At 44.7% G+C, this 24,597-nt stretch overlaps 2 pseudogenes; both read left to right on the top strand.

The window, feature by feature from the left end:
• Positions 1–779: 779 nt before the first annotated feature.
• LOC140353448 (E3 ubiquitin-protein ligase TRIM39-like) lies at positions 780–8,290 on the top strand (annotated as a pseudogene).
• Positions 8,291–22,805: 14,515 nt separating this feature from the next.
• Positions 22,806–24,207, top strand: LOC140354065 (zinc-binding protein A33-like; annotated as a pseudogene).
• The last annotated feature ends 390 nt before the right edge of the window (positions 24,208–24,597 follow it).

Genomic DNA, 24,597 nt, shown 5'->3' with positions numbered 1-24,597 from the left:
GTCTATAAGTATAGTATACAACTATAACTGTCTCTTATAGACTATAAGTATAGTATATAACTATAACTGTCACTTATAGACTATAAGTATAGTATATAATTATAACTGTCTCTTATAGTCTATAAGTATAGTATATAACTATAACTGTCTCTTATAGTCTATAAGTATAGTATATAACTATAACTGTCACTTATAGTCTATAAGTATAGTATATAACTATAACTGTCACTTATAGACTATAAGAATAGTACATAACTATAACTATAACTTATAGTGCAGAGTAATATTACTACATGGAGAGGAAATAAAACAGCTCATTAAACAGCTTCTGTAGCATTAGTTATTCTGAACTACATGTGTAACATTTACATTTTTATATTTAATCATCACAGACATTATTGAAAGATGGAAAATTCACTTTTGGACATTAAAAAAACAACAACAGAAACACGGTAATGTCAAATAGTGCCCCCTATAGTTTACATCATGAGCCGCCACTGGAACTGAGCGCTTGGTGTTGAGCAGAAGCAGGTCACGAGGACAAAGTAACACAGAGCATTTTACACTTTAAAACCACGTCACGGAAACAGGTCAAATGTCTGTGGAGAATCTGCAGATGTCGTGCTATGGTCAGATCAATAAAGATGGAGACTGGACCACTCCAGGTAAAAATGATCAGGGTCTAAACATTTGTGGATTTGACTTTCTGCTGCTGCTGTTGCTGCTGCTGCTGCTGCTGCTGCTGCTGCTCAGACTCTCACTCAGGCGTGAAGGACTCTTTCAGAGGAAAGTGAAAGAGTTGAGTCAGTCTGCAGCAGGGCGTCGCACACAGAGGACACAGACCTGTGAGTCTTGTGACTTTTGTTGAAATGGAGCAGATATCTGCAGAGGAGGACTTCCTGACCTGTCCTGTGTGTCTGGAGATCTTTAAAGAGCCAGTGTCTCTGGGCTGTAACCACAGCTTCTTCTCCAGCTGTCTGCACCACTACTGGGACAAGAACAAGACCAAGAAGTGCCCCGTGTGTCACAGGAAATCATCTAAAGACTTTCTAGATGTGAACTTTGCTCTGAAACAACTGATTCTTTCCTTTTCAAAGAAGGAGCCGGCTCCAGCAGGAGAGAGGGAGAAGTTCTGCAGCTCACACCCAGAGCAGAGCCCTCTGTTCTGCCTGGACGAGTGTCGCCCTCTGTGTCCTGTGTGTGAGTTCTCTCTTCACTCTGGACATAAGGTGGTGTCTGTGGACTCAGCCGTGAGTGAACTGAAGGAGCAGCTCCACTCACAGCTCCAGCCTTTGGCCCAGAGGAGAGAGCAGGCCTCAGCCTTACAGCGACAGTATGAGGAAATAAACCTTCACACGCAGACACAGGTGAAGGAATGTGAGCGACAGATCAGGGCGGAGTTTGACGGCTGCACCGGTTCCTCCAGCAGGAGGAGGAGTCTGTGCTCAGAGCGCTGAGAGAGGAGCAGAGCAGACAGGCCCAGACCATAGAACCACAGCTGCAGAAGATCAGGGAGAAACTGTCCACTCTGGAGCAGAACATTCTCACTGTGGAGGAGCAGCTGAAGAGACAGAGCATGGACTTTATCAGAGAGTACAGACACACTCACAAAACCACCCAGACTCTGCTCTCACAGCCCGGCCCAGAGCTGGGACCAGGACTCCTGATAAACCAGGCCAAAGTCCTGGGCAACATGGGCTTCAAGGCCTGGGGCAAGATGAGGGCCCTGGTCCACCACAGTCCGGTCCTTCTGGACCCAAACACTGCAAACAGATGGTTCTATCTGTCTGAGGATCTGAGGGGAGTGAGACGTGGAGAAACTGAACATCAACAGGTCCCTTTAAATCCAGAGAGATTCACTAACTATTCCATTGTCCTGGGCTGTGAGGGCTTCAGCTCCGGCTCACACCAGTGGGACGTGGAGGTCGGGGACCATCCAAGATGGACCATTGGTGTGGCCAAAGAGTCTGTTGACAGGAAGGGAGAGAGAGGAGCTGATCCAGAAAATAGATGTTTAGCCCTTGTCGATGAAGAATACTTTGATGTTGTTGTTGATAAAACTCTGAATCTAAAGCGAAGCCCTCAGAAGATCAGAGTCCGACTGGATTATGACAAAGGGAAACTGTCTTTCTCTGACGCTGAGGACATGTCTCTGATCTGCTCTCATGAAGAAAGATTCACAGAGAAAATGTTCCCGTTGTTCTCTGTTGGTGAAGCTGGAGACGCTAAAACCAAAGAACTTAAAATATGTACGCTGAAAGACGTTAAACGGTCTAAAACTTAATAATTGACGTTGTTGTTTGCTCATCCAGAATGTTCTGGGAGCACCGTTTTGTCTCATTTTAATATAATATCATGTTTTTCAAACTTTTCCTCGCTTATTCATTAATAAATATTTTTAGAAAGACACAAACACACTAGAACAGAAGAGAAACTGACCAGAGAGCTAAAATAAAATACAAAAAAACAACTAAACATTCAAAAACAAAATCATTGCGTATTTAAATAAAAATAACAATCCCATTTAGTCTAAAGTCTTTAAAATTTGTCAATTTCCACTTTAAGTCCGTATTTCATTTTTCCTGGGGTTCCCAGGATGTCCCAGGCCATGCTTAGTTTTGGTTTTTCACACTAGGGCACTGTTTATCAAAGAACAATAACAGCTGTAAATTTACTTAATGCAAATGTTACCCACTCTCTTTCCTGGGGCCTTTGTTTGTTGTTTGCCTTTGTTTTCTTGTATCTGCGCCCTTTGCCTTTCTGCCTGTGAGACCTGCCTGCAAGAAATGTAAATGTTTCTATTGAAGTAGGTCATGTGATAACCTGTTTGTTTGTAATCTATAAGATGAACATGAATCCCTTGGTGGGGACCAGATCAGGGTAGGTCCAGACAGACGTGCGGACAAATCGGTTCTGCACGAGAGTGACCGAAGAATCAACACGAGGGAGAGATTAATTCTGATTGTACGTGGGAAAATAGACATTTTTGTTTATTAATTTGGATACCCCCCAAATATAATTGAAAAGCACTGTACTTTAGGTACATCAAATGTCTTGTAAAATTCATTACTTATTCAGTTAAAATGCATGCTATATCGTGATGGTGCCACCAGGAGGCGTTCACACATGTTTTGAGTAAAGGTGAGCGCTCGTGAGTAAGAGAGAGCGGATGGGGAGATGACGCTGGATGTAAACATGTAACACGTTATTAATAAACGGAGAAGCACTGAAAATCTAAGTTTCCTCCTCTTCTTCTATAAGTGCAACATGTACAACAGAATTCAACATTCACTTTTGAGAAAATACATCTCTTTTCTATTGTTTATCGTTAAAAGAGAATTTCCACAACAAGCACCAGTCCGAGGGAAATTGACAGTCATCTTTAGCCTCTTCCATGTTCCAACAGTTGATCTTTTTTTACCAAATTGCTTGACAATTGCCCGTAGCTCTTTCCAACCTTGTGGGGGTCTACAGTTCAGTCTCTGGGGTCTTCTGACAGCTCTTTGGTCTCGCCCATGGCAGTGGGCGGAGTCTGACAGATTGTGGGCTGGACAGGGGTCTTTATGTACCTAACAAACTTAAACAGAAGCTGCTAATTTAGATGAATAAGTGGAGCAGAGGTGGACTTTTTAAAGGCAGACTAATGGGTCTTTGAGAGACAGAATTATTTCTGATTGGCAGGTGTTCAAATACTTATTTACAGCAATAACATACAATTAAATGATCTAAAAATCATACAATGTGATTTCCAGATATGTTTTTATATTTTGTTTCTCACAGTGGAAATGCACTTACGATGAGCCCTACATAGTTTCTAAGAGGGAGAACTTGCAAAATTGAAGGGGGATCAAATACTTATTTTCCTCGCTGTAAGTCTCAATTTCCTTTGTCATCATTTTTGCAAATTGTGGGTCACCGAGTAGACGAGCATTAAATCTCCAAAGGAGTTTTTTTTGTTTCTGTTCCAGATCTACAGTGATGTAAACAGGAGCATCATCACTTAAGGGGCATACAGAACGCGGCATCAAATTCGCACCCGACGCAAAAGTTGGACGCCTGTACGTTTGAAGCAGGCGTCCAACGCACATGCTCAGTTGTCAGAGTTAAGCTCAACACATTCCAAAAACCTCTCCTTGAACCGACACCTTAACGTGGTGGAGGGGTTTGAGTGTGAGTATGTTGTCGGGGGCTTCAAGCTCCTGGTAGGGTCTCCCAAGGCAAACAGGTCCTAGGTGACGGGTCAGACGAAGATCGGTTCAGAAGCCCTTTATGATGAGTTCACAAACAAAGCCGATTACGTCGCCCGGATCGGCGTCATCGGGGCCCCATTCTGGAGCCAGGCCTGGGATGGGTGCTCGATGGCGAGCGCCTGGTGGTCTTACCCCACGGGGCCCGGCTGGGCACAGCCCGAAGGAGCGACGTGGGGCCGCCCTCCCGTGGGCCCACCACCCGCAGGAGGATCCATAAGGGGCCGGTGCAGAGAGATCTGGGCGGCAGTCGACGGCAGGAGCCTCGGCGACCAGATCTCCAGACACAGAGACTAACTCTGGGGACATGGAATGTCACCTCGCTGGGGGGAAAAGAGCTTGAGCTTGTGCGGGAGGTTGAGCGATACCGACTAGATATAGTCGGCCTCACCTCCACGCACAGTTTGGGCTCTGGAACGCATCTCCTCGAGAGGGGCTCGACGCTCCACTTCTCTGGTGTTGCCCGCGGGGAGAGGCGGCGGGCTGGTGTGGGCTTGCTTATAGCCCCTCAGCTCAGCCGCCACGTGTTGGAGTTCACCCCAGTGAACGAGAGGGTCGCGTCCCTCCACCTTCGGGTGGGGGACAGGTCTCTCACTGTTGTGGCGGCCTAAGGGCCGAACAGCAGTGCAGAGTACCCGGCCTTCTTGGAGTCCTTGGGAGGGGTACTGGACAGTGCACCGACCGGGGACTCCGTTGTTCTACTGGGGGACTTCAACACCCACGTGGGCAATGACAGTGACACCTGGGGAGGGGTGATCGGGAAGAACGGCTTCCCCGATCTGAACCCGAGCGGTGTTCAGTTATTGGACTTCTGTGCTAGCCACGGATTGTCCATAACGAACACCATGTTCGAGCACAAGGGTGTCCATCAGTGCACATGGCACCAGGACACCCTAGGCCGGAGGTCAATGATCGACTTTGTTGTCGTGTCATCTGACCTCCGGCCGCGTGTCTTGGACACTCGGGTGAAGAGAGGGGCAGAGTTGTCAACCGATCACCACCTGGTGGTGAGTTGGATCCGCTGGCGGAGGAGGAAGCCGGACAGACTTGGCAGGCCCAAGCGCATTGTGAGGGTCTGTTGGGAATGTCTTGTGGAGCCCTCTGTCAGTAGGGTATTCAACTCGCACCTCCGGGAGAGCTTCTCCCATGTCCCGGGGGAGTCTGGGGACATTGAGTCCGAGTGGACCATGTTCTCCGCCTCCATTGTTGATGCGGCTGCTCGGAGCTGTGGTCGCAAGGTCTCCGGTGCCTGTCGTGGCGGCAACCCCCGAACCCGGTGCTGGACACCGGAAGTAAGGGATGCCGTCAGACTGAAGAAGGAGGCCTATCAGGCCACTCTGGCTTGTGGGTCTCCGGAGGTCATCGACAGGTATTGGCAGGCCAAGCGAGCCGCGGCTCGTGCTGTCGCAGAGGCAAAAACCCGGGCCTGGGAGGAGTTCGGGGAGGCCATGGAGAAGGACTATCGGTCGGCACCATAGAAATTCTGGCAAACCGTCCGGCGCCTCAGGAGGGGGAAGCAGTGCCTCACCAACAACGTTTACGGTGCGGGTGGAGGCCTGCTGACCTCGACTGGGGATGTCGTCGGACGGTGGAAGGAATACTTTGAGGATCTCCTTAATCCCTCAGTCACGTCTTCCGAAGAGGAAGTAGAGACCGGGGACTCATCCATCACCTAAGCTGAAGTCACTGAGGTTGTTCGCAAACTCCTCGGTGGCAGGGCTCCGGGGGTGGATGAGATCCGCCCTGAGTACCTAAAGTATCTGGATGTTGTAGGACTGTCTTGGTTGACACGTCTCTGCAACATCACGTGGCGGTCGGGGACCGTGCCTCTGGACTGGCAGACCGGGGTGGTGGTCCCTCTGTTCAAGAAGGGGGACCGGAAGGTGTGTTCCAACTACAGAGGGATCACACTCCTCAGCCTCCCGGGTAAGGTCTATTCCAAGGTACTGGAGAGGAGAATCCGACCGATAGTCAAACCTCGGATTCAGGAGGAGCAGAGTGGTTTTCGTCCCGGTCGTGGAACACTGCACCAGCTCTATACCCTCCATCGGGTGCTCGAGGGTTCATGGGAGTTTGCCCAACCAGTCCACATGTGCTTTGTGGATCTGGAGAAGGCTTTCGACCGTGTCCCTCGGGGTGTCCTTTGGGGGGAGCTCCGGGAGTACGGGGTCCGGGGCCCTTTGCTCAGGGCTGTCCGGTCCCTGTATGACCGGAGCAGGAGCTGTGTTCGCATTGCCGGCAGTAAGTCAGACCTGTTCCCAGTGCATGTTGGACTCCGCCAGGGCTGCCCTTTGTCACCGGTTCTGTTCATAATTTTTATGGACAGAATTTCTAGGCGCAGTCAGGGGTCGGAGGGTGTCCGGTTTGGGGACCACAGGATCTCATCTCTGCTGTTTGCAGACGATGTTGTCCTGATGGCTCCATCAAACCCGGACTTGTAACATGCACTGGGACGGTTTGCAGCGGAGTGTGAAGCATCTGGGATGAGAATCAGCACCTCCAAATCCGAGGCCATGGTTCTCGACCGGAAAAAGGTGGCTTGCCCTCTTCAGGTGGGTGGGGAGTCCTTGCCCCAAGTGGAAGAGTTCAAGTATCTCGGGGTCTTGTTCGCGAGTGAGGGAAGGATGGAGCGTGAGATCGACAGGCGGATCGGTGCAGCGGCTGCAGTGATGCAGTCGCTGCATCGGACCGTTGTGGTAAAGAGGGAGCTGAGCTGAAAGGCAAAGCTCTCAATTTACCGGTCGGTCTACGTTCTGACCTCACCTATGGTCATGAGCTTTGGGTAGTGACCGAAAGAACAAGATCGCGGATACAAGCGGTCGAAATGAGTTTCCTCCACCGTATGGCTGGGCGCTCCCTTAGAGATAGGATGAGGAGCTCGGCCACACAGGGGGAGCTCGGAGTAGAGCCGCTGCTCCTCCACGTCAAGAGGAGCCAGCTGAGGTGGCTCGGGCATCTGTTCCGGATGCCTCCTGGGCGCCTCCTTTGGGAGGTGTTTCAGGCATGTCCCACCGGGAAGAGGCCCCGGGGAAGACCCAGGACACGCTGGAGAGACTATGTCTCTCGGCTGGCCTGGGAACGCCTCGGGATCCCCCCGGAGGAGTTAGAGGAAGTGTCCGTGGAGAAGGAAGTCTGGGAGTCCCTGCTCAGACTGCTGCCCCGGAGACCCGGCCCCGGATAAAGCGGCAGAAAATGGATTGATGGACATTCCAAAAATAAGAGGACACAGGAGGCAGTATTATACTCTCGAGGAGAGCATGATTAGTTCTTGTCCAAACATTAACATCATATATCTTCTCATGGCAAGGTAAAACAGCATGTATCTTTTGCCCAAACTTGATTTAATGTCTAAACAGATGGATCCTCTCTGACCATCTTTCACTGCAAAGATTAGAAGAGAAACACTTATATGTGGTTATACTTTCATGGTTATATATTGATACAAATGATAAGACCTATGCTTTATTCACATTTTATTCCATCATTTCCCTCCTGTTTATCATTTGATCAATCCTGTGAATACCACTTCTTTTGATTTTCAACGTCACATTCATTAGCACTTACCCTGAGAGGGTGATTTGTTGTCTGTCATTTACAATACATTTTCTTCTTCTGCATTGTCTGTTATTAGTTTGTTATGTTTCACTTCTCATGCCTGACCTAGGGAGCAATACTGTTCTGATTATCACGTGTTACGTGTCTGGGTGGGACCGAGGTAGACGTTGTTGTGTACTCTTTTTGGTAAACTTGATAGTTTGTTCCTAAAAGAAGAGAAAGATCGCATCTATGAAGCGTACACGAACTTTGACCGGATGAGGAAAAGCGGAAACGTGTCCATGGTGGACTATATTATTGATTTCGAACAACGATATTCGCATATGCGCAATTACAACATGGAGCTTCCCGATGCAGTTTTGGCTTTTAAGCTGCTAGACACCGCGTGCTTGGATACGACGGACAGACAGTTGGCTCCGCTGAAGTCCGCTTTGAAGAGAATATTTAGCGGGAAAATGATTGCCACTACAGAGGGAATTAGTCAATAATCTGTGTTTGCAACGGAGCAGCGACGTCAAAACAGATCCTGGCAACAGGGCGCCAGAGCGAAAACTCCACTGCCCGGTACTAACCCGCTGGACAAGTTCGGACGGCGGTCATAGTGTGCTGTATGCCAAAGTACGTTTCATTGGGCAAAAAATTGTCCACACAAAGGTGAGAGTGTTCAAATAATTGAAGAAAAGACAAACGTGGAAGAGTGTAACATTACACTGTATACAAAAGAATCGCCAACAGATGCAGAAATATTCATGACTGAATGTTTTGGCTCCGCTATAATAGACACTGCTTGCACTAGGACAGTGTGTGGACAACAGTGGCTGGACGACTACATTAATGTGTCAGGAAAGAAAAACATAAAGTCTATGATAAAAACTGAAACACAAAGTCATAGGCCCTTCAAGTTTGGAGATGGAAAAGTGGTGCACTCTGTCAAAAATGTTACGATACCATCTAAGATTGGCACCACAAAGTGTAATATAGAAACCGAAGTTGTCACTGTTAACATCCCCCTGCTTTTGAGCAAGACATCTCTAAAAAGGGCAGGAACAGTTCTGGACATGGAAAATGACAGTGCTTTGATGTTCAATCAACCTATCAAACTGGACTTTACAAGCTCGGGACATTACTGGGTGAACATAATCGACAGTGAAGATAAATGTTTTGTTAATGCTGATCAGATATTAACAACTACTGAGGAAGAAGTGCTGACAAGCACAGACAAAATGGACACAAGGTTTTAGAGAAACTTCATAAGCAGTTTGGGCGTGCTTCTGCTGACAAACTGCAAAGGCTTTTAAGTAGTTCTGGAAATAAAGACACAGAATGCATTGGCTTACTACAAAAGGTTGTAAGTCAGTGTGAAACAAGTCAAAAGTACTGTAAGACCAAACCCAAACCTGCGGCTGGCCTACCACTGGCTTTAAAGTATATTGAGACTGTAGCTGTAGATCTGCACGAGCTTGAGCCAGGGGTGTGGTACATATCATTGACCAGTTCACTCGATTTAGTGCAGGAAGTATCCTGACCACCAAGAGATCCTCTGAGATCATTAAACATTTTATTCATGATTGGATCAGTGTGCACGGCCCACCACGAAAGTTGTTCAGTGACAATGGTGGGGAGTTTAATAATGAAGAAGTGAGAGACATGGCTGAAAACTTTAATATTGAAGTAAAGACCACACCAGCATACAGCCCCTGGAGTAATGGGCTGTTAGAACGCCACAACCAAACTTTAACAGAGATCATACTCAAAGTGAAAACTACTACTAGATGTGACTGGAGCACTGCCATGGACTGGGCTCTTATGGCAAAGAACTGTATGCAAAGTGTCCATGGTTACAGCCCACATCAGCTTGTGTTTGGGCAGAATCCTAAGCTACCTTCGGTGTTGATTGACAAACCACCTGCTCTAGAGGGCACCACTAAAAGTGAGTGGGTTGCCAAACACATTACAGCTCTGCACACTGCAAGGAAGGCCTTTACAGAAGCAGAATGCTCCGAACGAATACGGAGAGCGCTAAAGAAACAGATATGTCACTACGATGAGAGGTATGAACAGGTGTTTTACAAACGTGTGGACTGTCCAGAGTGGAAAGGGCCTGCGGTGGTCATTGGGCGGGACGGTGCTGTTGTTTTTGTTAGACACGGTGGCACCTGTGTCAGAGTTCACCGACTTAGGCTGAGGAAAGCCAATCAGGAACCTCAGACCAGCTGTGATAAAGAAAACAATGAGGACAAACAACACTCATATGACATAAATGAGGATACCGAAGAGACAAATACAGAAAACAATGACAATGATCCTCCACCCGCTCATGAATATGCTGGGGCAGAGAGACGGGGTGCTGGAAACATAAAGACTGGTCAAATTGTGACATTCAGAAACACAGTTCAATGTTGGTCGTGAAGCACAGGATAGCTTTTTTATGTGGGTATGGAGTTGGTTTCTTTGGGTAAAAAGGTACAAAAACACCAAGAGACATACATTCAACATTTACATGCCATACCTCTCACACCCTCACAGGCAGCAGAGACAGGCTCACCCCTCACTGAAGCAGAACAAGAGCAGCTCAGATCTAAGATAGGGCAACTTCTGTGGGTTGCCAGACAGAGCAGACCTGATGCCATGTTTGATGCAAGTAACTTAGCATCAAATCTTAAACAGGCTACTGTACAGACTATTAATGAAGCAAACAGAGTTGTGTGCAAACTGAAGGCTAAGTCTGTTGAGTTGAATTTCTAGCATCTTGGTAAAGACAGGAACTTAAAATTGGTTACTTTCACTGATGCATCTTTTGGTAATCTGTCAGATGGAGGAACTCAAGGTGGGCACTTTATTGTTTTGATGGGTGACAATATATATTTTCTCCTATCTCATGGCAGTCAAAGAGAATCAAGAGAATTGTTAGAAGTACACTTGCAGGTGAAACTCTAGCAATGTCAGAGGGAATCAACAATGCAATTTTTCTTTCAACATTGTTCTCTGAACTTAATGCAGGTAGCGCTGATCATCCTGTACCAATAATCTCAAAAGTGTCACTGATAACTTTTCTCTTGTTGATGCACTGAAGTCTACCAAGTTTGTCACAGAAAAATGACTGCGCTTAGAAATCAGTTCTATCAAAGAACTAATTCAAACTAAAAAGGTTCTTCAAGTGTTGTGGTCTGAAACTAAAGAGCAGCTTGCAGACTAGACTGCCTTACAAAAAGGGAGCTTCCTCGGCCATGCTTTTTAAGGCTCTCCATGAAGGATATTGAACTGTTAAATGACTGTTCAACAACAACACTTACACTCATGTTATGTTGTGTTGCAGTGTGTTGTCGTTTTTTTTTTTTATAAAGAGAGTGAGTTTGTTAGTTTGTTAAGTTTCACTTCTCATGCCTGACAGCTAGGGGGAAATACTGTTCTGATTACCTGTGTTACGTGTCTGGGTGGGACCGAGGTAGACGTAGTTGTGTTGGCTATTAACGTGAACGCAGTGTTCGCTAAATAAATGAACCAAACCTAAAGTGTTGTTATCATTTGGACTAACAACTGTAATGTCCCATATCAGGGAAAAAGTCTTGTCCTAAGTCATCATCTGCATTGTTTGCCTTAAATAGCAACTGTCTAATTTCTTCGGGCCGTTCCTCAATGGCTGTAACGACTAAACGACCTCATGCATGAAATGCAACAGCAGCCACAGACTACCAAAAAGGCGGTGAAAATAGCCAATGAAGTGAGCAAAGATATCACGAGAGCTTTATATCTCCCGAACATGTCTGCCTAGCCATCCACATGCTTATCTCCACTCCAGATTGTTCTTTCATACGCTCTGCCAAAGTCCGTAGACAATGCAGCGTTTTGGTCAGGGTCCCATCAGGGGCTGTGTTATTAGGGATTAGAGTCTAGTTAAGTAATATCCTATTGGTTTAAGATTAACACCGTGTCTTTGTCCTATTAAGACCATCATGAAACCATTTTTTTTATCCACCATTAGCTCAAAATTCTTTTTGTAATCCAGTAAAGCCAAAAGTAGTACTAGATATTAGCATTTGTTTTAGATCTGTGAAAGCTTGCTCTGCTTCTTCTATCCGAGTGATGTTATCAGTCGTCTTCAGTTCTTTACCATATATAATATTATTCAGAGGCTGAACTATTTCTGCATAGCATGGTATCCAAATTCCGCTCACATATTTTGTCGGACAGGTGTCTGTTTAGTTTATCTCCAACTGTATCATCCCGATCATCACTTACATATTTTTTCAAGACGATATGGCCTCCAGATAGTACGGTTATGCGAAACCACACGCTGAGCGCTCTGAGCGCTGGCCACTGTGGTGTCGCCATTTTAAATACCCATGATGCATCGCACATGCACGCATAGCGTCAGTTCAATGATTTCCAAAATGAATGACTCTAAATTAGAAATCAATAATCAATAATCTAAGTGTGCTGGATCCGTAAACCAAGTAATACAATAACCTGGGATAGAGAAAAATGCAATACTTATTTCAACTACGGAACATTTTTTTGCTTCTGGTCAGAGGCTATTTAACAGAGTGTATGGGTCAGGGACATTTGGAGCTCGCTGTATTACTGCTTTATTTACTTGTTGTAAATCCTGGATCATTCTCCAGCCGACGGAAGGTGGCGCCTTTTTAACTGGGAAGATTGGCGTATCTCATAGTGAATCTCCGCATGGAATTAGAACTCCTACTTTTAATAATTCTGCTATTACTGGTCCTTCTCTTGCGTCTAATTTTAGTGAATATTATCTTTGACACGGTCTCCAATAAGTTTTAAGCCTTATTTTTTACTTCTTTCACTTTCTCTTGTTCTCTTCCTCCTTTGTGAGATAAATCTGTCTTACTGTGCTGTCCACTTCAAAGATTTATGGCACATTCCTAAAGAAAGGATTTTAGGAGCAGCCCCAATCCGGCCCGTCTGCTGTTTGTTCATTTTCTTTTATTTATTAGGCCCGAGCCCCAGCAGGGCGGAGGGCCTATTGCTCCCGCAACGCTGCCGAAGGCAGTGTTGCAACTGTCTGACCAAACATGCGGGCGCAGCCCGCATGTTTGGTACCCCGTCGCCCCTGGCAAGTACAGTGAACTAGCCCATGCCGAAGGCATGGATCATGCATACTTACTCCTGCTATGACAGAAATAGTCAACAATTAGTGAATGGGCGTAGCCCATTCACTAATTGTTGACAACAGCAGCGCGTACGGGACGATGCCTCCTGGCATCGTCCCGTAGGCGAGAATCCATGCCGCAGGCATGGGCCATGCTTGTATCTGCTCAAATCAATGGAAGTCTATGGGGAGTGGGCGGGGCATCCCGACGGAATAGGGAGTGACGAGCGCGTAAGCGCTCGTAATGATGATTCCACCCCATGGCGGCATCGGGAAGGCTTAGAGCTTTCAAACGATGTATAATTTGTTGTTATAGTGGAAACGGCTATATTGTTTTTGCTAAAAATATTATTATTAGGCCCGAGCGCCACAAGCTGGCGAGAGGCCTATTAATCTTGTAAGGCCGTGCGAAGCACGGCTGCGAAAGTGCGCACGTAGTGCGCACGAAATCGAGCGCGAAGCGCTCGCCCACTTCCAAACACTCACTAACGCACTCCTTCACTCATGCACGCCCCGTGCATACTAATTAGTAGTAGGAAAATGGAACATTACCGTTGTAAACGGGCGAAGCCCGTGCAAAAGTGCGCACTAAACGAGCACTTTACATTGAGATGACGACCGCTTCGCGGTCGTCATCCCCATATAAAGCACTCATTTGCGCTAAGTAGCTCACGAATACGTTCCCCATCTCTTGCATGTTCCGTGCATATAAGCATGTAATGCAAAAATTGAACATTATTACTGTATAGAGGGCCAAAAACACAAAGTGGGCGGAGCCCACTCAAAATTAACGAAAGTACCCGTCAGTGACCAGGGACCCACACCATGAGGTAGGAAAGCGCGAGCGCTTTCCGAAAATGTATAGTTTATGATATTTGAAAAATGGGAAACATTGTTTTCGCATCGGAATATTATTCTTTCTTTCTTCTTCTTCTTCTCGGGACCAACCCCCCTATTTTTCACCCAGTGAACATTGACGAAAAGTCACAAAAATGTTCACACCTCTAAAAATCGTGCCTCTCTACATTCTGGCTATTTCCCTTTTCTAAAATAAAAAAAATTGGCGCGTCAGCGCCCCCAAATGTACCAAAAATGCATTGAGAGATGGGAAATGACCCAAAAAAAATCTGATCGTAGAATCATGAAATTTGGCGCAGAGGTAGATGGTGACAAGAGAAGTAAAAAATATTATTACGGCAACGCCGTCCGCCCAACCAAATGTCGGCCATATTGCTTCAAAAATGGCTAAACATGACTTCGGAGTTTTTCCAAACGTCGTACTTTTACGAACTCCTCCCAGGGCGTTAGCCCTAAAAAGCTGAAATTTGGTAAAAATGCTACTGAGGAGTGGGACATCAAAAGTTATCCAAATTACATTGATACCTCTCACGGTCTCTGTGCGGCGAAGCCGCAAACTGTAGCTAGAATTTCAGAAATCTCCCATATTTAAAATTTCTGCCGTTTGCGCGGATAAAGTCCGAATTGCGTCAAATTAGAATCAGTTGTTAAACTCTTTGCCCTAAACCTACTTGAAGTGAAATAAATTCATTTGGCGCCACAGCGCCCCCTACAGATTTTATATGGAGGTTAAATGTTTAGTTTTGCGAAATTATATGAAATTTGACACACAACTCAATTTTAGCATCCCCATCAAAAAAGTCAATGAGACCCATGTCATAATTGTTATGGCGTTGCCATAACGATCACCGAAACCTTCCATGTTATTCCAATGGGGAAATCGCCAGAACATGTTTACACTTTAGACTTTCACAAACTCCTCCCAGGGCGTCAGCCCTATTAACCTGAAATTTGGTGAGACTCATCTTCAGGACCATCAAAAGTTATCCACATTTTCATTCAAAGAGTCACGGTGTCTGTGCGGCAAAGCCGCACATTTTGCCAAGAATTCAAAATAAAATAGCTTTTTGATGGTAAAACAAAGGGGAGAAGATGTGACAGCGTCACAGATTCAGCAGTAGGCGTAATAAAAGGACAATTGGGGCGCGTTAGCGCCCCCTCCTCTTGCGGTGTGGCGGCGGTGTGGCGGCGGCGTGGCGGCGGTGTGGCGAGGGCCGATCATTGCCGCTTGCGGCTATATTTTTTATTATTTTTCTTGTTCTTCTGCTTTTTGAGCTCTAATTTGACCCCCTGAACATGCTCAAAAACTCACCAAACTCTACCCAAAATTCAAAATCGGCGAAAAATTTAGTTTTTTCCGGGCCATTTTTTTTTTTGTAAAAAAATGGCGCGACAGCGCCACCGACAAAAGTCAAAATACATTGCGCCTATGGGAGACGCCCCGAGGTAAACTTTGTCGTAGAGCTACGAAATTCGGAACACGCATTCCTCTTGTGAGGACAAAAAACAAATATTATTGTGGCCACGCCCCCAGAATTACCCTATGCCCGCCATCTTCCTTGAAAATGAAAACACGCTGTGTTAGCCATTTTGTTCACGTCAAACTTTGACGAACTCCTCCTAGGGCGTTTTGCCCACCGACTTCAAAATCGGCGGACGTCCTCTGGACAAGTGGGGCATCTAAAGTTATCCAATTTTTTGAGATACCTTTTACGGTCTGTGTGCGGCGCAGCCGCAAAGTTGGACAACTTATTTTGGGATATTGCAGATCTAAAAATTGTTCCCATTTGATCAAAACAAGTCCGATTAGGACCAAATTTGAATCAGTTGTTCAACTTTCTAGTTTGGACCAGTTTATGCTGACAAAATTGAAATGGGCGCGATAGCGCCCCCTACAGAGTGACCTTTAAATTAACATTGAAGGTCAAAAATTAGTTTTACCAAAATTTTCTAAACTTTACCCAAAATTCTATTTTGGCGTCGCGATCAAAAAAGCCAATCAGACAAATGCCTTAATTTTTACGGCGTAGTCGTAGCGATGACATAAACCTCCCATGTTATCCCTATGGGAAAACCGCTAAATCTCTCGAATATCCACATTTTTATGTTTTACACTTTAATGAACTCCTCCTAGTGCGTTTTGCCCACCGACCTCAAAATCGGTGTACGTCCTCTAGACAAGTGGGGCATCTAAAGTTATCCAAATTTTAAGGATAGCTTTTACGGTCTCTGTGCGACGGAGCCGCAAACTTTTCCCTGAATTCTGACTATTTGGCCTTCAGAGTGGCCTATAAACAATAAAGTTTTTCCAAATGACATTATATTTTGCACAAAATTCTAATTTGCAATCCTGATCATAAAAGTATGAGAGCCAAAGTCATATTTTGTACGGCGTAACCGTAACGATGACAGAAACATCCCATGATATCCTTATGGGAAATTCGCGAAATTGCTCAAATCACCACATTTTTACGCTTCACACTTTAACGAACTCCTCCTAGGGCGATTGTCCGATCAAGTTCATATTTGGGGAAAATCATCTACACAAGCGGGGCATCAAAAGTTATCCATATTTTGATTCTAAGTGCTACGGTCTCTGTGTGGCTGACCCGCAAATATATGTCACAAATGGGAAAACAGCGGAATCTCTAAAATGACCACATTTTTACGCTTCACACTTTAACGAACTCCTCCTAGGGCGATTGTCCGATCAAGTTCATATTTGGGGAAAATCATCTACACAAGCGGGGCATCAAAAGTTATCCATATTTTGATTCTAAGTGCTACGGTCTCTGTGTGGCTGACCCGCAAATATACGTCACAAATGGGAAAACAGCAAAATCTCTCAAATTACCATATTTTTATGTTTTACACTTTAACAAACTCCTCCTAGTGCGTTTTGCCCACCGACCTCAAAATCGGTGTACGTCCTTTAGACAAGTGGGGCATCTAAAGTTATCCAAATTTTAAGGATAACTTTTACGGTCTCTGTGCGACGGAGCCACAAACTTTACCCAGAATTTGGACTATTTGGCCTTCAGAGTGGCCTATAAACAATAAAGTTTTTCCAAATAACATGACATTTTGCACTAAATTCTAATTTGCCATCCTGATCATAAAAGTATGACAGCCAAAGTCATATTTTGTACGGCGTAACCGTAGCGATGACAGAAACATCCCATGATATCCTTATGGGAAAATCGTTGAATTGCTCAAATCACCACATTTTTACGCTTCAAACTTTAACAAACTCCTCCGTGGGCAATAGCTCGATCAAGCTTTACTTTGGGAAATATCATCTACACAAGCGGGGCATCAAAAGTTATCCATATTTATATTCCAAGTGCTACGGTCTCTGTGCGGCGGCGCAGCAAATTTGACTGACACTTGTGTTCATTTGCACTGGATTGGCCATGTCCAATGTGTCGCCGTCTGTCAAGTTCTTTTTTAATTCAACACAATAAGGGCGCCATCTTTATCAAGTCGAAAGCGCAGAGTCGGAAGGCCGGCGGCCCGCGAGGGCCGTTGGATGCCGCTTGCGGCTTTAATTTTCTTTTCTTTTCCTTTTTTTTTTTTTTTACTGATAACCAATTATCCAATAGCAGATTTAATTTGTTTCTCTTTTTGATTTATATAGGTTGTTTTATTTGCACCAAATCACCAAGACAGGTTCCTATGTTGTGAATTCTGTTCTTTGACAATGGCAATACACCTTTTTCTGATTCTAATTCTGAATTAGGATTTCCATTGCACTTTTTAACGTTTCTTTCATTTTTAGTCTCAGATTTTTCACTTCCTGCAGCTTTTTCCTTTGCACAATTAACCCATGAAGTTCTTATTCTTTTCCTGAATTTTAGTTGTAATCTCTTTACAAAATTTAAGACTGTACTTTCATATTTCCTTTGAATTACCTTTTGACTCCCCATTTACTTTGCTGACCCATTTTTTGAACAACAGGTTCCCATTTTACCGCATATTTAATTTTCTAGAAATGCTTTGAATTGGTTGCAACAATGATGCGGAAACTAATAATCTATATAAATATCCTTTTAATATAATCAGATTTATCATTTATATCATTCCTGTCCAGATTAACTTTCTTAGTTGTCATTATTAAGTAATTGCATACATATTTTCTATTAACTTCTCTACAACTTTTTAGACTCTTAATTCCTTCCAAGCCTTAATGAGATGGTCTCTCTATTAACCTATCTTTCTACTTAATTTAAAACATTTTATATAAATTCTTGGTTACAGAGTGTGGTTGGAATTCAAGGAGAATGACTCATGGGCCATAGTGTGTTTCCTACGTGGCAAGCTTCTAGGTCAAACCTATTGTCTCATCCAGCCACGTACTGGGGGCTCTATCCCAGAAATACAGAAGGTTTTAGAGTCTTAATTCCTTCCACCTAAAGCCTTAATGAGATGGTCTCTCAATCTACTTCAACAAACGACAAGTTTGTGTTAACACCGTTTGGTTTCCATTCATCCTGCTGCTTCAAAAGAGTTCACTCCAATCACACTTAAATTCACACATACACAACTAACCTTTATTTTCAATTCAATGGTACTTTGCACACTTAATTTTCTCTTTTCCCAATGTTTTAAACATTTAATCGCTGTTTAGCATGCATATTTTGCATCTCCCTCCAATTTTTGGCCTAATTTTGAACAACAACTATTACAATTACCCATTCTAATATTCTACTTAGTTATTCATTTTCCCTACAGTCCTATTTCTGTTCCTATCCTGAGATTGGGCAACACGGTGGGATTTTACCGGAAATTTAAGAGTTCGCCCACTCAAGGTTTGATTGACCTATTCTCTCTGCAGTTCCTTTTTTCCTCTACTACATAACAAACTACATAACAAATATAACAAATCTAACAAATCTAAGAAGCAGATTTTATATATATATATATATATATATATATATATATATATATATATATAGCTATAACTAGCAGGATACTTTTTCTGCTAGTGCTATTTCTGTAGTCACATCATACAGATTGGAAAACAAAATGCGAGTCAGGCTGCCCAATCTGAGAAATTTGATTCATATTCCCTGTTCCCTGATTCATATTCTGAAACTTGCTGTGCTAAATGTCAGATCGTAATGTAACAAATCACTCTTAATTAATCATTTTATTTCTTCTTATTGTAAGATGATTTAGTAACTATTTGTGGGGCGGAAGGATATGGCTCACGGGTGGTCACGTGGGGAGAGAGGAAAAAGAGAGAGTTTGGTCTCGAGATGTGAACGTGTTGAATGTAAAGTTAGGAGCTGAAATAAAAGCTGTCCTGAGGAGCTGTCCTTCTGGTATTATTTCTACACCTACGACAAACGAACACACGCACAAGAAGGCGTGTTAGATTATAATTTCGATTTTATGTTTTTAACTGAAACATGGCTTGACAAAAAACACAGGGAATGTAGTTCTAATAGAATCTGCTCCATCCAACTTTAAGTTTGAATCTGAAACACAAGAGAACAAAAAAGGGGGTGGAGTCTGTGCAATCTTTAGGGATTAAATAATTACCCACAGGTTGTCTTTAGGGGTGTTTTCATCATTTGAGTATGTATCCTTTAAAATGGAGCTAAACAGTCTCCATCCATTCTCTTCATTGTTTTATACAGTCCTCCCCAGCACTGCCAAAGTTGTATTGATGATTTTACTGAGATGTTTCAGTCGTATGCACAGACTTTGATGGTTTGGTCATTACAGGTGGTTTCAATGTGCATGTGGATGATATTTGCGACAGAAACGCTTAAGAGCTTGATGCTGTCCTTGAAACCTTCAGTCTTACTCAGCATGTGAGTGGCCCCACCCACAGCAGAGTGGTCCCACCCACAGCAGAGTGGCCCCGTGGCCCCACCCACAGCAGAGTGGCCCCACCCACAGCAGAGGGTACACTCTAGATCTCACAATTACAAAGGGGGTTGATATTTCAAATGTCAATGTGGTCGATGCTGCTCTGTCTGATCGTTTCTGTGTCTTCTTTGACATGTCTGTTTTTCCCAAACCACCGGCTGATCCTGCAGCTGTTCAGAGGCTGGTCCTGCAGCTGTTCAGAGAAGACACATAAATGATGGCACAGGTCCACTGTTTATGGAAATGATAAACTTTGAAAATGTCTCATGTTCTAATGTAAATTACTTGTTGAACTCTGTTACATCTAGTGTTTTGAATGTTCTGGACACCATTGCCCCTATGAAGGCTAAAATGGTTCAAAATAAGCAGAAGTCGCCATGGAGAAATGATGATTCAGTCAGGGCACAGAAAAGGGAGTGCCGCCGGGCCGAAAGGAAATGACACAAGTCAAAGCTCCAAGTTCAGAAAGAGATTAACAGAGATAAGTTGTACTTGTACAACCTAATCTTATGTAGAACTAGGGAAAGATATTTTTCTGAAATAATCTGAAGCTGCAGTAACAACTGGCGTGTCCTGTTTGCCACAGTAACAGATGAACAAACCCTCCAGCTCAGCTGCCGTTAGAACTCATTTCCAAATCCAAGTGTAATAAGTTTGCATTATTCTTTAATGACAAAGTTCAGGGCATTAAAAATGCTATAAATCCCACAATGCAAAAAATTACTCTAAAACCACCTAGACACATAGAGCTGACTCACTTTGTACCTGTAACTGACAAAACTGTCCAGGAGATCATCACCAGTCTGAGTTCATCTACATGCTGCCTCGATGTGTGAGCCTCCAGATTTCTAAAGTCTGTGCTGAACAGTTTGTTAGCACCACTCACTCACATAGTTAACAGGTCCCTTCAATCTGGAACATTCCCAATGTCTTTGAAAACTGTGGTCATAAAGAAGAGCAGGGGTCAGGGGGAGGGGTCAGGGGGAGTGGTCATAAAGCCTCTCCTAAAGAAGAGCAGTCTTGATGCCGCAGTACTGAATCATTACCGGCCCATCTCTAATCTGCCATTTTGGGGCAAAGTCCTTGAAAAGGTTGTTTACCAACAGCTCACAGATTTCCTCTTAAGAAACAACTCAATTGATGTTTTTCAGTCAGGTTTTAGACCTGATCACACTGAGACTGCTCTTGTCAAGGTGACAAATGACATCCAGCTGAATGCTGACAAATCATGGGACCCTCTTACAGAGACTAGAGGACTGGGTGGGCATCACTGGCCCCGCCCTAAACTGGTTAAGGTCCTATCTGGAAGACAGGAAGTACTTTGTGTCTCAGACCACATGGCCCTGACCTGTGGAGTGCCCCAAGAGTTAGTCGTGGGACCCATTCTGTTCTACTAATGTTGCCGTTAGGTCAGCTGATACGCAGTGAAAATGTGTCCTATCACAATGATGCAGACGAGTCAGATCTATGTTTCACTGTCGGCAGGTGAATATGGACCAGTGGATTCACTCTGTCACTGCATCCAACAGATCAGTGTGTGGATGCAAAACAACTTTCTCCAGCTGAACTCAGACAAGACTGAAATCATCGTTTTTGGCCCACAAAAACAAAGAGAAAGTGTTAGCGGTCACCTCCAGAGTCTCGCTCTAAAACCTACAAATCAAGTTAGAAATCTGGGTGTAATAATGGACTCAGACTTGAACTTTAACAGCCACATCAAATCAAAAATACAGTGTCTAAACCAGACTTGAAGAGACTTCTCCATGCGTTTGTCTCCAGTAGATTAGACTACTGTAACGGCCTGCTCACTGGTCTATCCAAAGGAGCTGTAAAACAGCTGCAGTTCATCCAGAACGCTGCTGCTCGAGTCCTGACTAGAACCAGGAAGTATCATCTCATTAGTCCTGTTCTCAGGTCTCTGCACTGGCTCCTGTGGCTCAGAGAAGAGACTTTAAAGCAGCTCTGCTTGTGAACAAGTCTCTCCATGGCTTAGCACCAAAGTACATCTTGGGCATGTTAGTGCCATATGAACCATCTCGGACTCTGAGGACCTCAGGGACCGGCCTCCTGCTGGTGCCAGAGTCAGAATCGCCCCCGACGCAGAATTTGAGCGCCTGTACATTTGTAAGACAAACGCACCGGACGCGCGTTCCCGACGCCCTGGACTCATGTCTGTAAAATACACTCCGAGTCGTCCTTGCTCACATGCGCAGTGGAGGAGTTGTGCTGTGTTGCTTTTCTTGTGATGTAAATGGAGTTTTATGTTGGACCATGGCTTTGGTTTATTAACTTTACAAAGTCTAAAAGCGGAGGCGGTGGGCCCCGCATTCACTTCAGAGCTGAGCAGAGTTTAGTCAATATCATTATTTGTTCCAAGAGCTGCGTCTTAAGGATTTTTTTTTTATCTTGCAGGGTTTGTTTTGGGTCTTTTACCGGGTCGTGCGTAGCACGTCATCTCTGATTGGCGGCTGCGGCGCATCTGCTGCAGAAACCTGAACAAATCTGAACATGTCGCGCCGGCCGCTTTGGCCACCTTGGGCGCCTCATACGCGCGCTCAATGCTTCGAGAGCGTAAGAAAACGCACCAATCGCGCCGCAAAAACGAAGAAATCGCGCCGCGGGAAACTACGGGCTCGACACGCATTTACATAGACTTTGAATGTAAACTGGACGCTTCGGCCGCCGCGGTGTGGGGGCCCCTTCAACATGGGGAATCTGTGTTTCAGTTTTATGCAGCTAAAATCTGGAACAGTCTTCCTGAAGATGTGAGACAGGCTTCTACTCTGACGATGTTCAAATCCAAGCTAAAAACTATTTTGTTTAGCTGTGCATATGACTGAAAGGATTTTTCTTTGCACTCTTTATTTCTTAAACTGCTTTGTGATTTCTGTCATTTCTTTGTGATTTTAATGCATTTTTTCCTGTTGTGTGAAGCACTTTGAATTGCCTTCTGTATGAAATTTGCTCTACAAATAAACTTGCTGTAAGAGCCATATTGAGGCCTTGTACATGTTTGCACCACCAGCCACTGTGTGGCGCTGTAGCTTGTTGGGTCTTGTCTGCGTGTGGGCAGGTGTTCCTATTCAAGGCCTAATTATCCTGGCCTCAGGGCTACAGGGTGGAAGCTTCCAGTTTTTGTGATGTCTGATGAAATGGAGCAGATCTCTGCAGTGGAGGACTTCCTGACTTGTCCTGTGTGTCTGGAGACCTTTAAAGAGCCAGTGTCTCTGGGCTGCAACCACAGCTTCTGCTCCAGCTGTCTGCACCACTACTGGGATGAGAACAAGACCAAGAACTGCCCCGTGTGTCACAGGAAATCCTCTTAAGACTTTATACAAGCGAACTTTGCTCTGAAACAACTGAGTCTTTCCTTTTCAAAGAAGGAGCCGGCTCCAGCAGGAGAGAGGGAGAAGTTCTGCAGCTCACACCCAGAGCAGAACTCACACACAGGACACCGAGTGTCGCCCTCTGTGTCCTGTGTGTGAGCCCTCTCTTCACTCTGGACATAAGGTGGTGTCTGTGGACTCAGCCGTGAGTGAACTGAAGGAGAAGCTCCACTCACAGCTCCAGCCTTTGGCCCAGAGGAGAGAGCAGGCCTCAGCCTTACAGCAACAGTATGAGGAAATAAACCTTCACACGCAGACACAGGTGAAGGAATGTGAGCGACAGATCAGGGCGGAGTTTGAGCGGCTGCACCGGTTCCTCCAGCAGGAGGAGTCGTCTGTGCTCAGAGCGCTGAGAGAGGAGCAGAGCAGACAGGCCCAGACCATAGAACCACAGCTGCAGAAGATCAGGGAGAAACTGTCCACTCTGGAGCAGAACATCCTCACTGTGGAGGAGCAGCTGAAGAGACAGAGCATGGACTTTATCAGAGAGTACAGACACACTCACGAAACCACCCAGACTCTGCTCTCACAGCCCGGCCCAGAGCTGGGACCAGGACTCCTGATAAACCAGGCCAAAGTCCTGGGCAACATGGGCTTCAAGGCCTGGGACAAGATGAGGGCCCTGGTCCACTACAGTCCGGTTCTTCTGGACCCAAACACTGCAAACAGATGGTTCTGTCTGAGGATCTGAGGGGAGTGAGATATGGAGAAACTGAACATCAACAGGTCCCTTTTAAATCCAAAGAGATTCACTGAATATGCAAATGTCCTGGGCTGTGAGGGCTTCAGCTCCGGCTCACACCAGTGGGACGTGGAGGTCGGGGACCATCCGGGATGGACCATTGGTGTGGCTAAAGAGTCTGTTGACAGGAAGAGAGAGAGAGAGAAGCTACTCCAAAAAATGGATTCTGGTGTTTTGGTCTTGTCAATGGAAAATACACTGATGTTGTTGTTGGCAAACCTCTGAATCTAAAGCGAAGCCCTCAGAAGATCAGAGTCCGACTGGATTGTGACAAAGGGAAACTGTCTTTCTCTAACACTGAGGACATGTCTCTGATCTGCTCTCATGAAGAAATATTCACAGAGAAAATGTTCCCGTATTTCTCTTGGTGAAGCTGGAGACGCTAAAACCAAAGAGATTAAAATATGTTCCACTGAAGGACTTTAAACTGACTAAAACGTAATCATTTACATTATTTGCTCCTCTAGAATGTTCTGGGAGCACCATTTAATCTTTAAAGTGTAGAAGAAATTATGTAAATAAACAGTTTTTGTCACTAATTTTAGAATGTAATAAAGTTGAAATATTTTGTTATCTGAATAAATATTTTCTTTTTTCTGCTGTTGAACGCTTGACATTTGTGTTTGATCCAGAGGTGGAAAGTAACAAAGTTGTGAGTACAAAGTGAAAGTACTGTATTTTTTTTATTTTTTTAGTTATCTTTAGTTTACTTAAATACATTTTACAGTGAACACTTTTTACTTTTACTTCTCTACATATAGAAGCAAGTAGTTGTACTTTCTACTGCACTACATTTTTGAACAGGACTGAAAAGTA

Source organism: Eucyclogobius newberryi, unplaced genomic scaffold (genome assembly GCF_026437365.1).
Source record: "Eucyclogobius newberryi isolate DKJ021-1_F unplaced genomic scaffold, fEucNew1.0.hap1 SCAF_9, whole genome shotgun sequence".
Classification (NCBI taxonomy): domain Eukaryota; kingdom Metazoa; phylum Chordata; class Actinopteri; order Gobiiformes; family Gobiidae; genus Eucyclogobius; species Eucyclogobius newberryi.
This window is presented reverse-complemented; position numbering and strand designations above follow the sequence as displayed.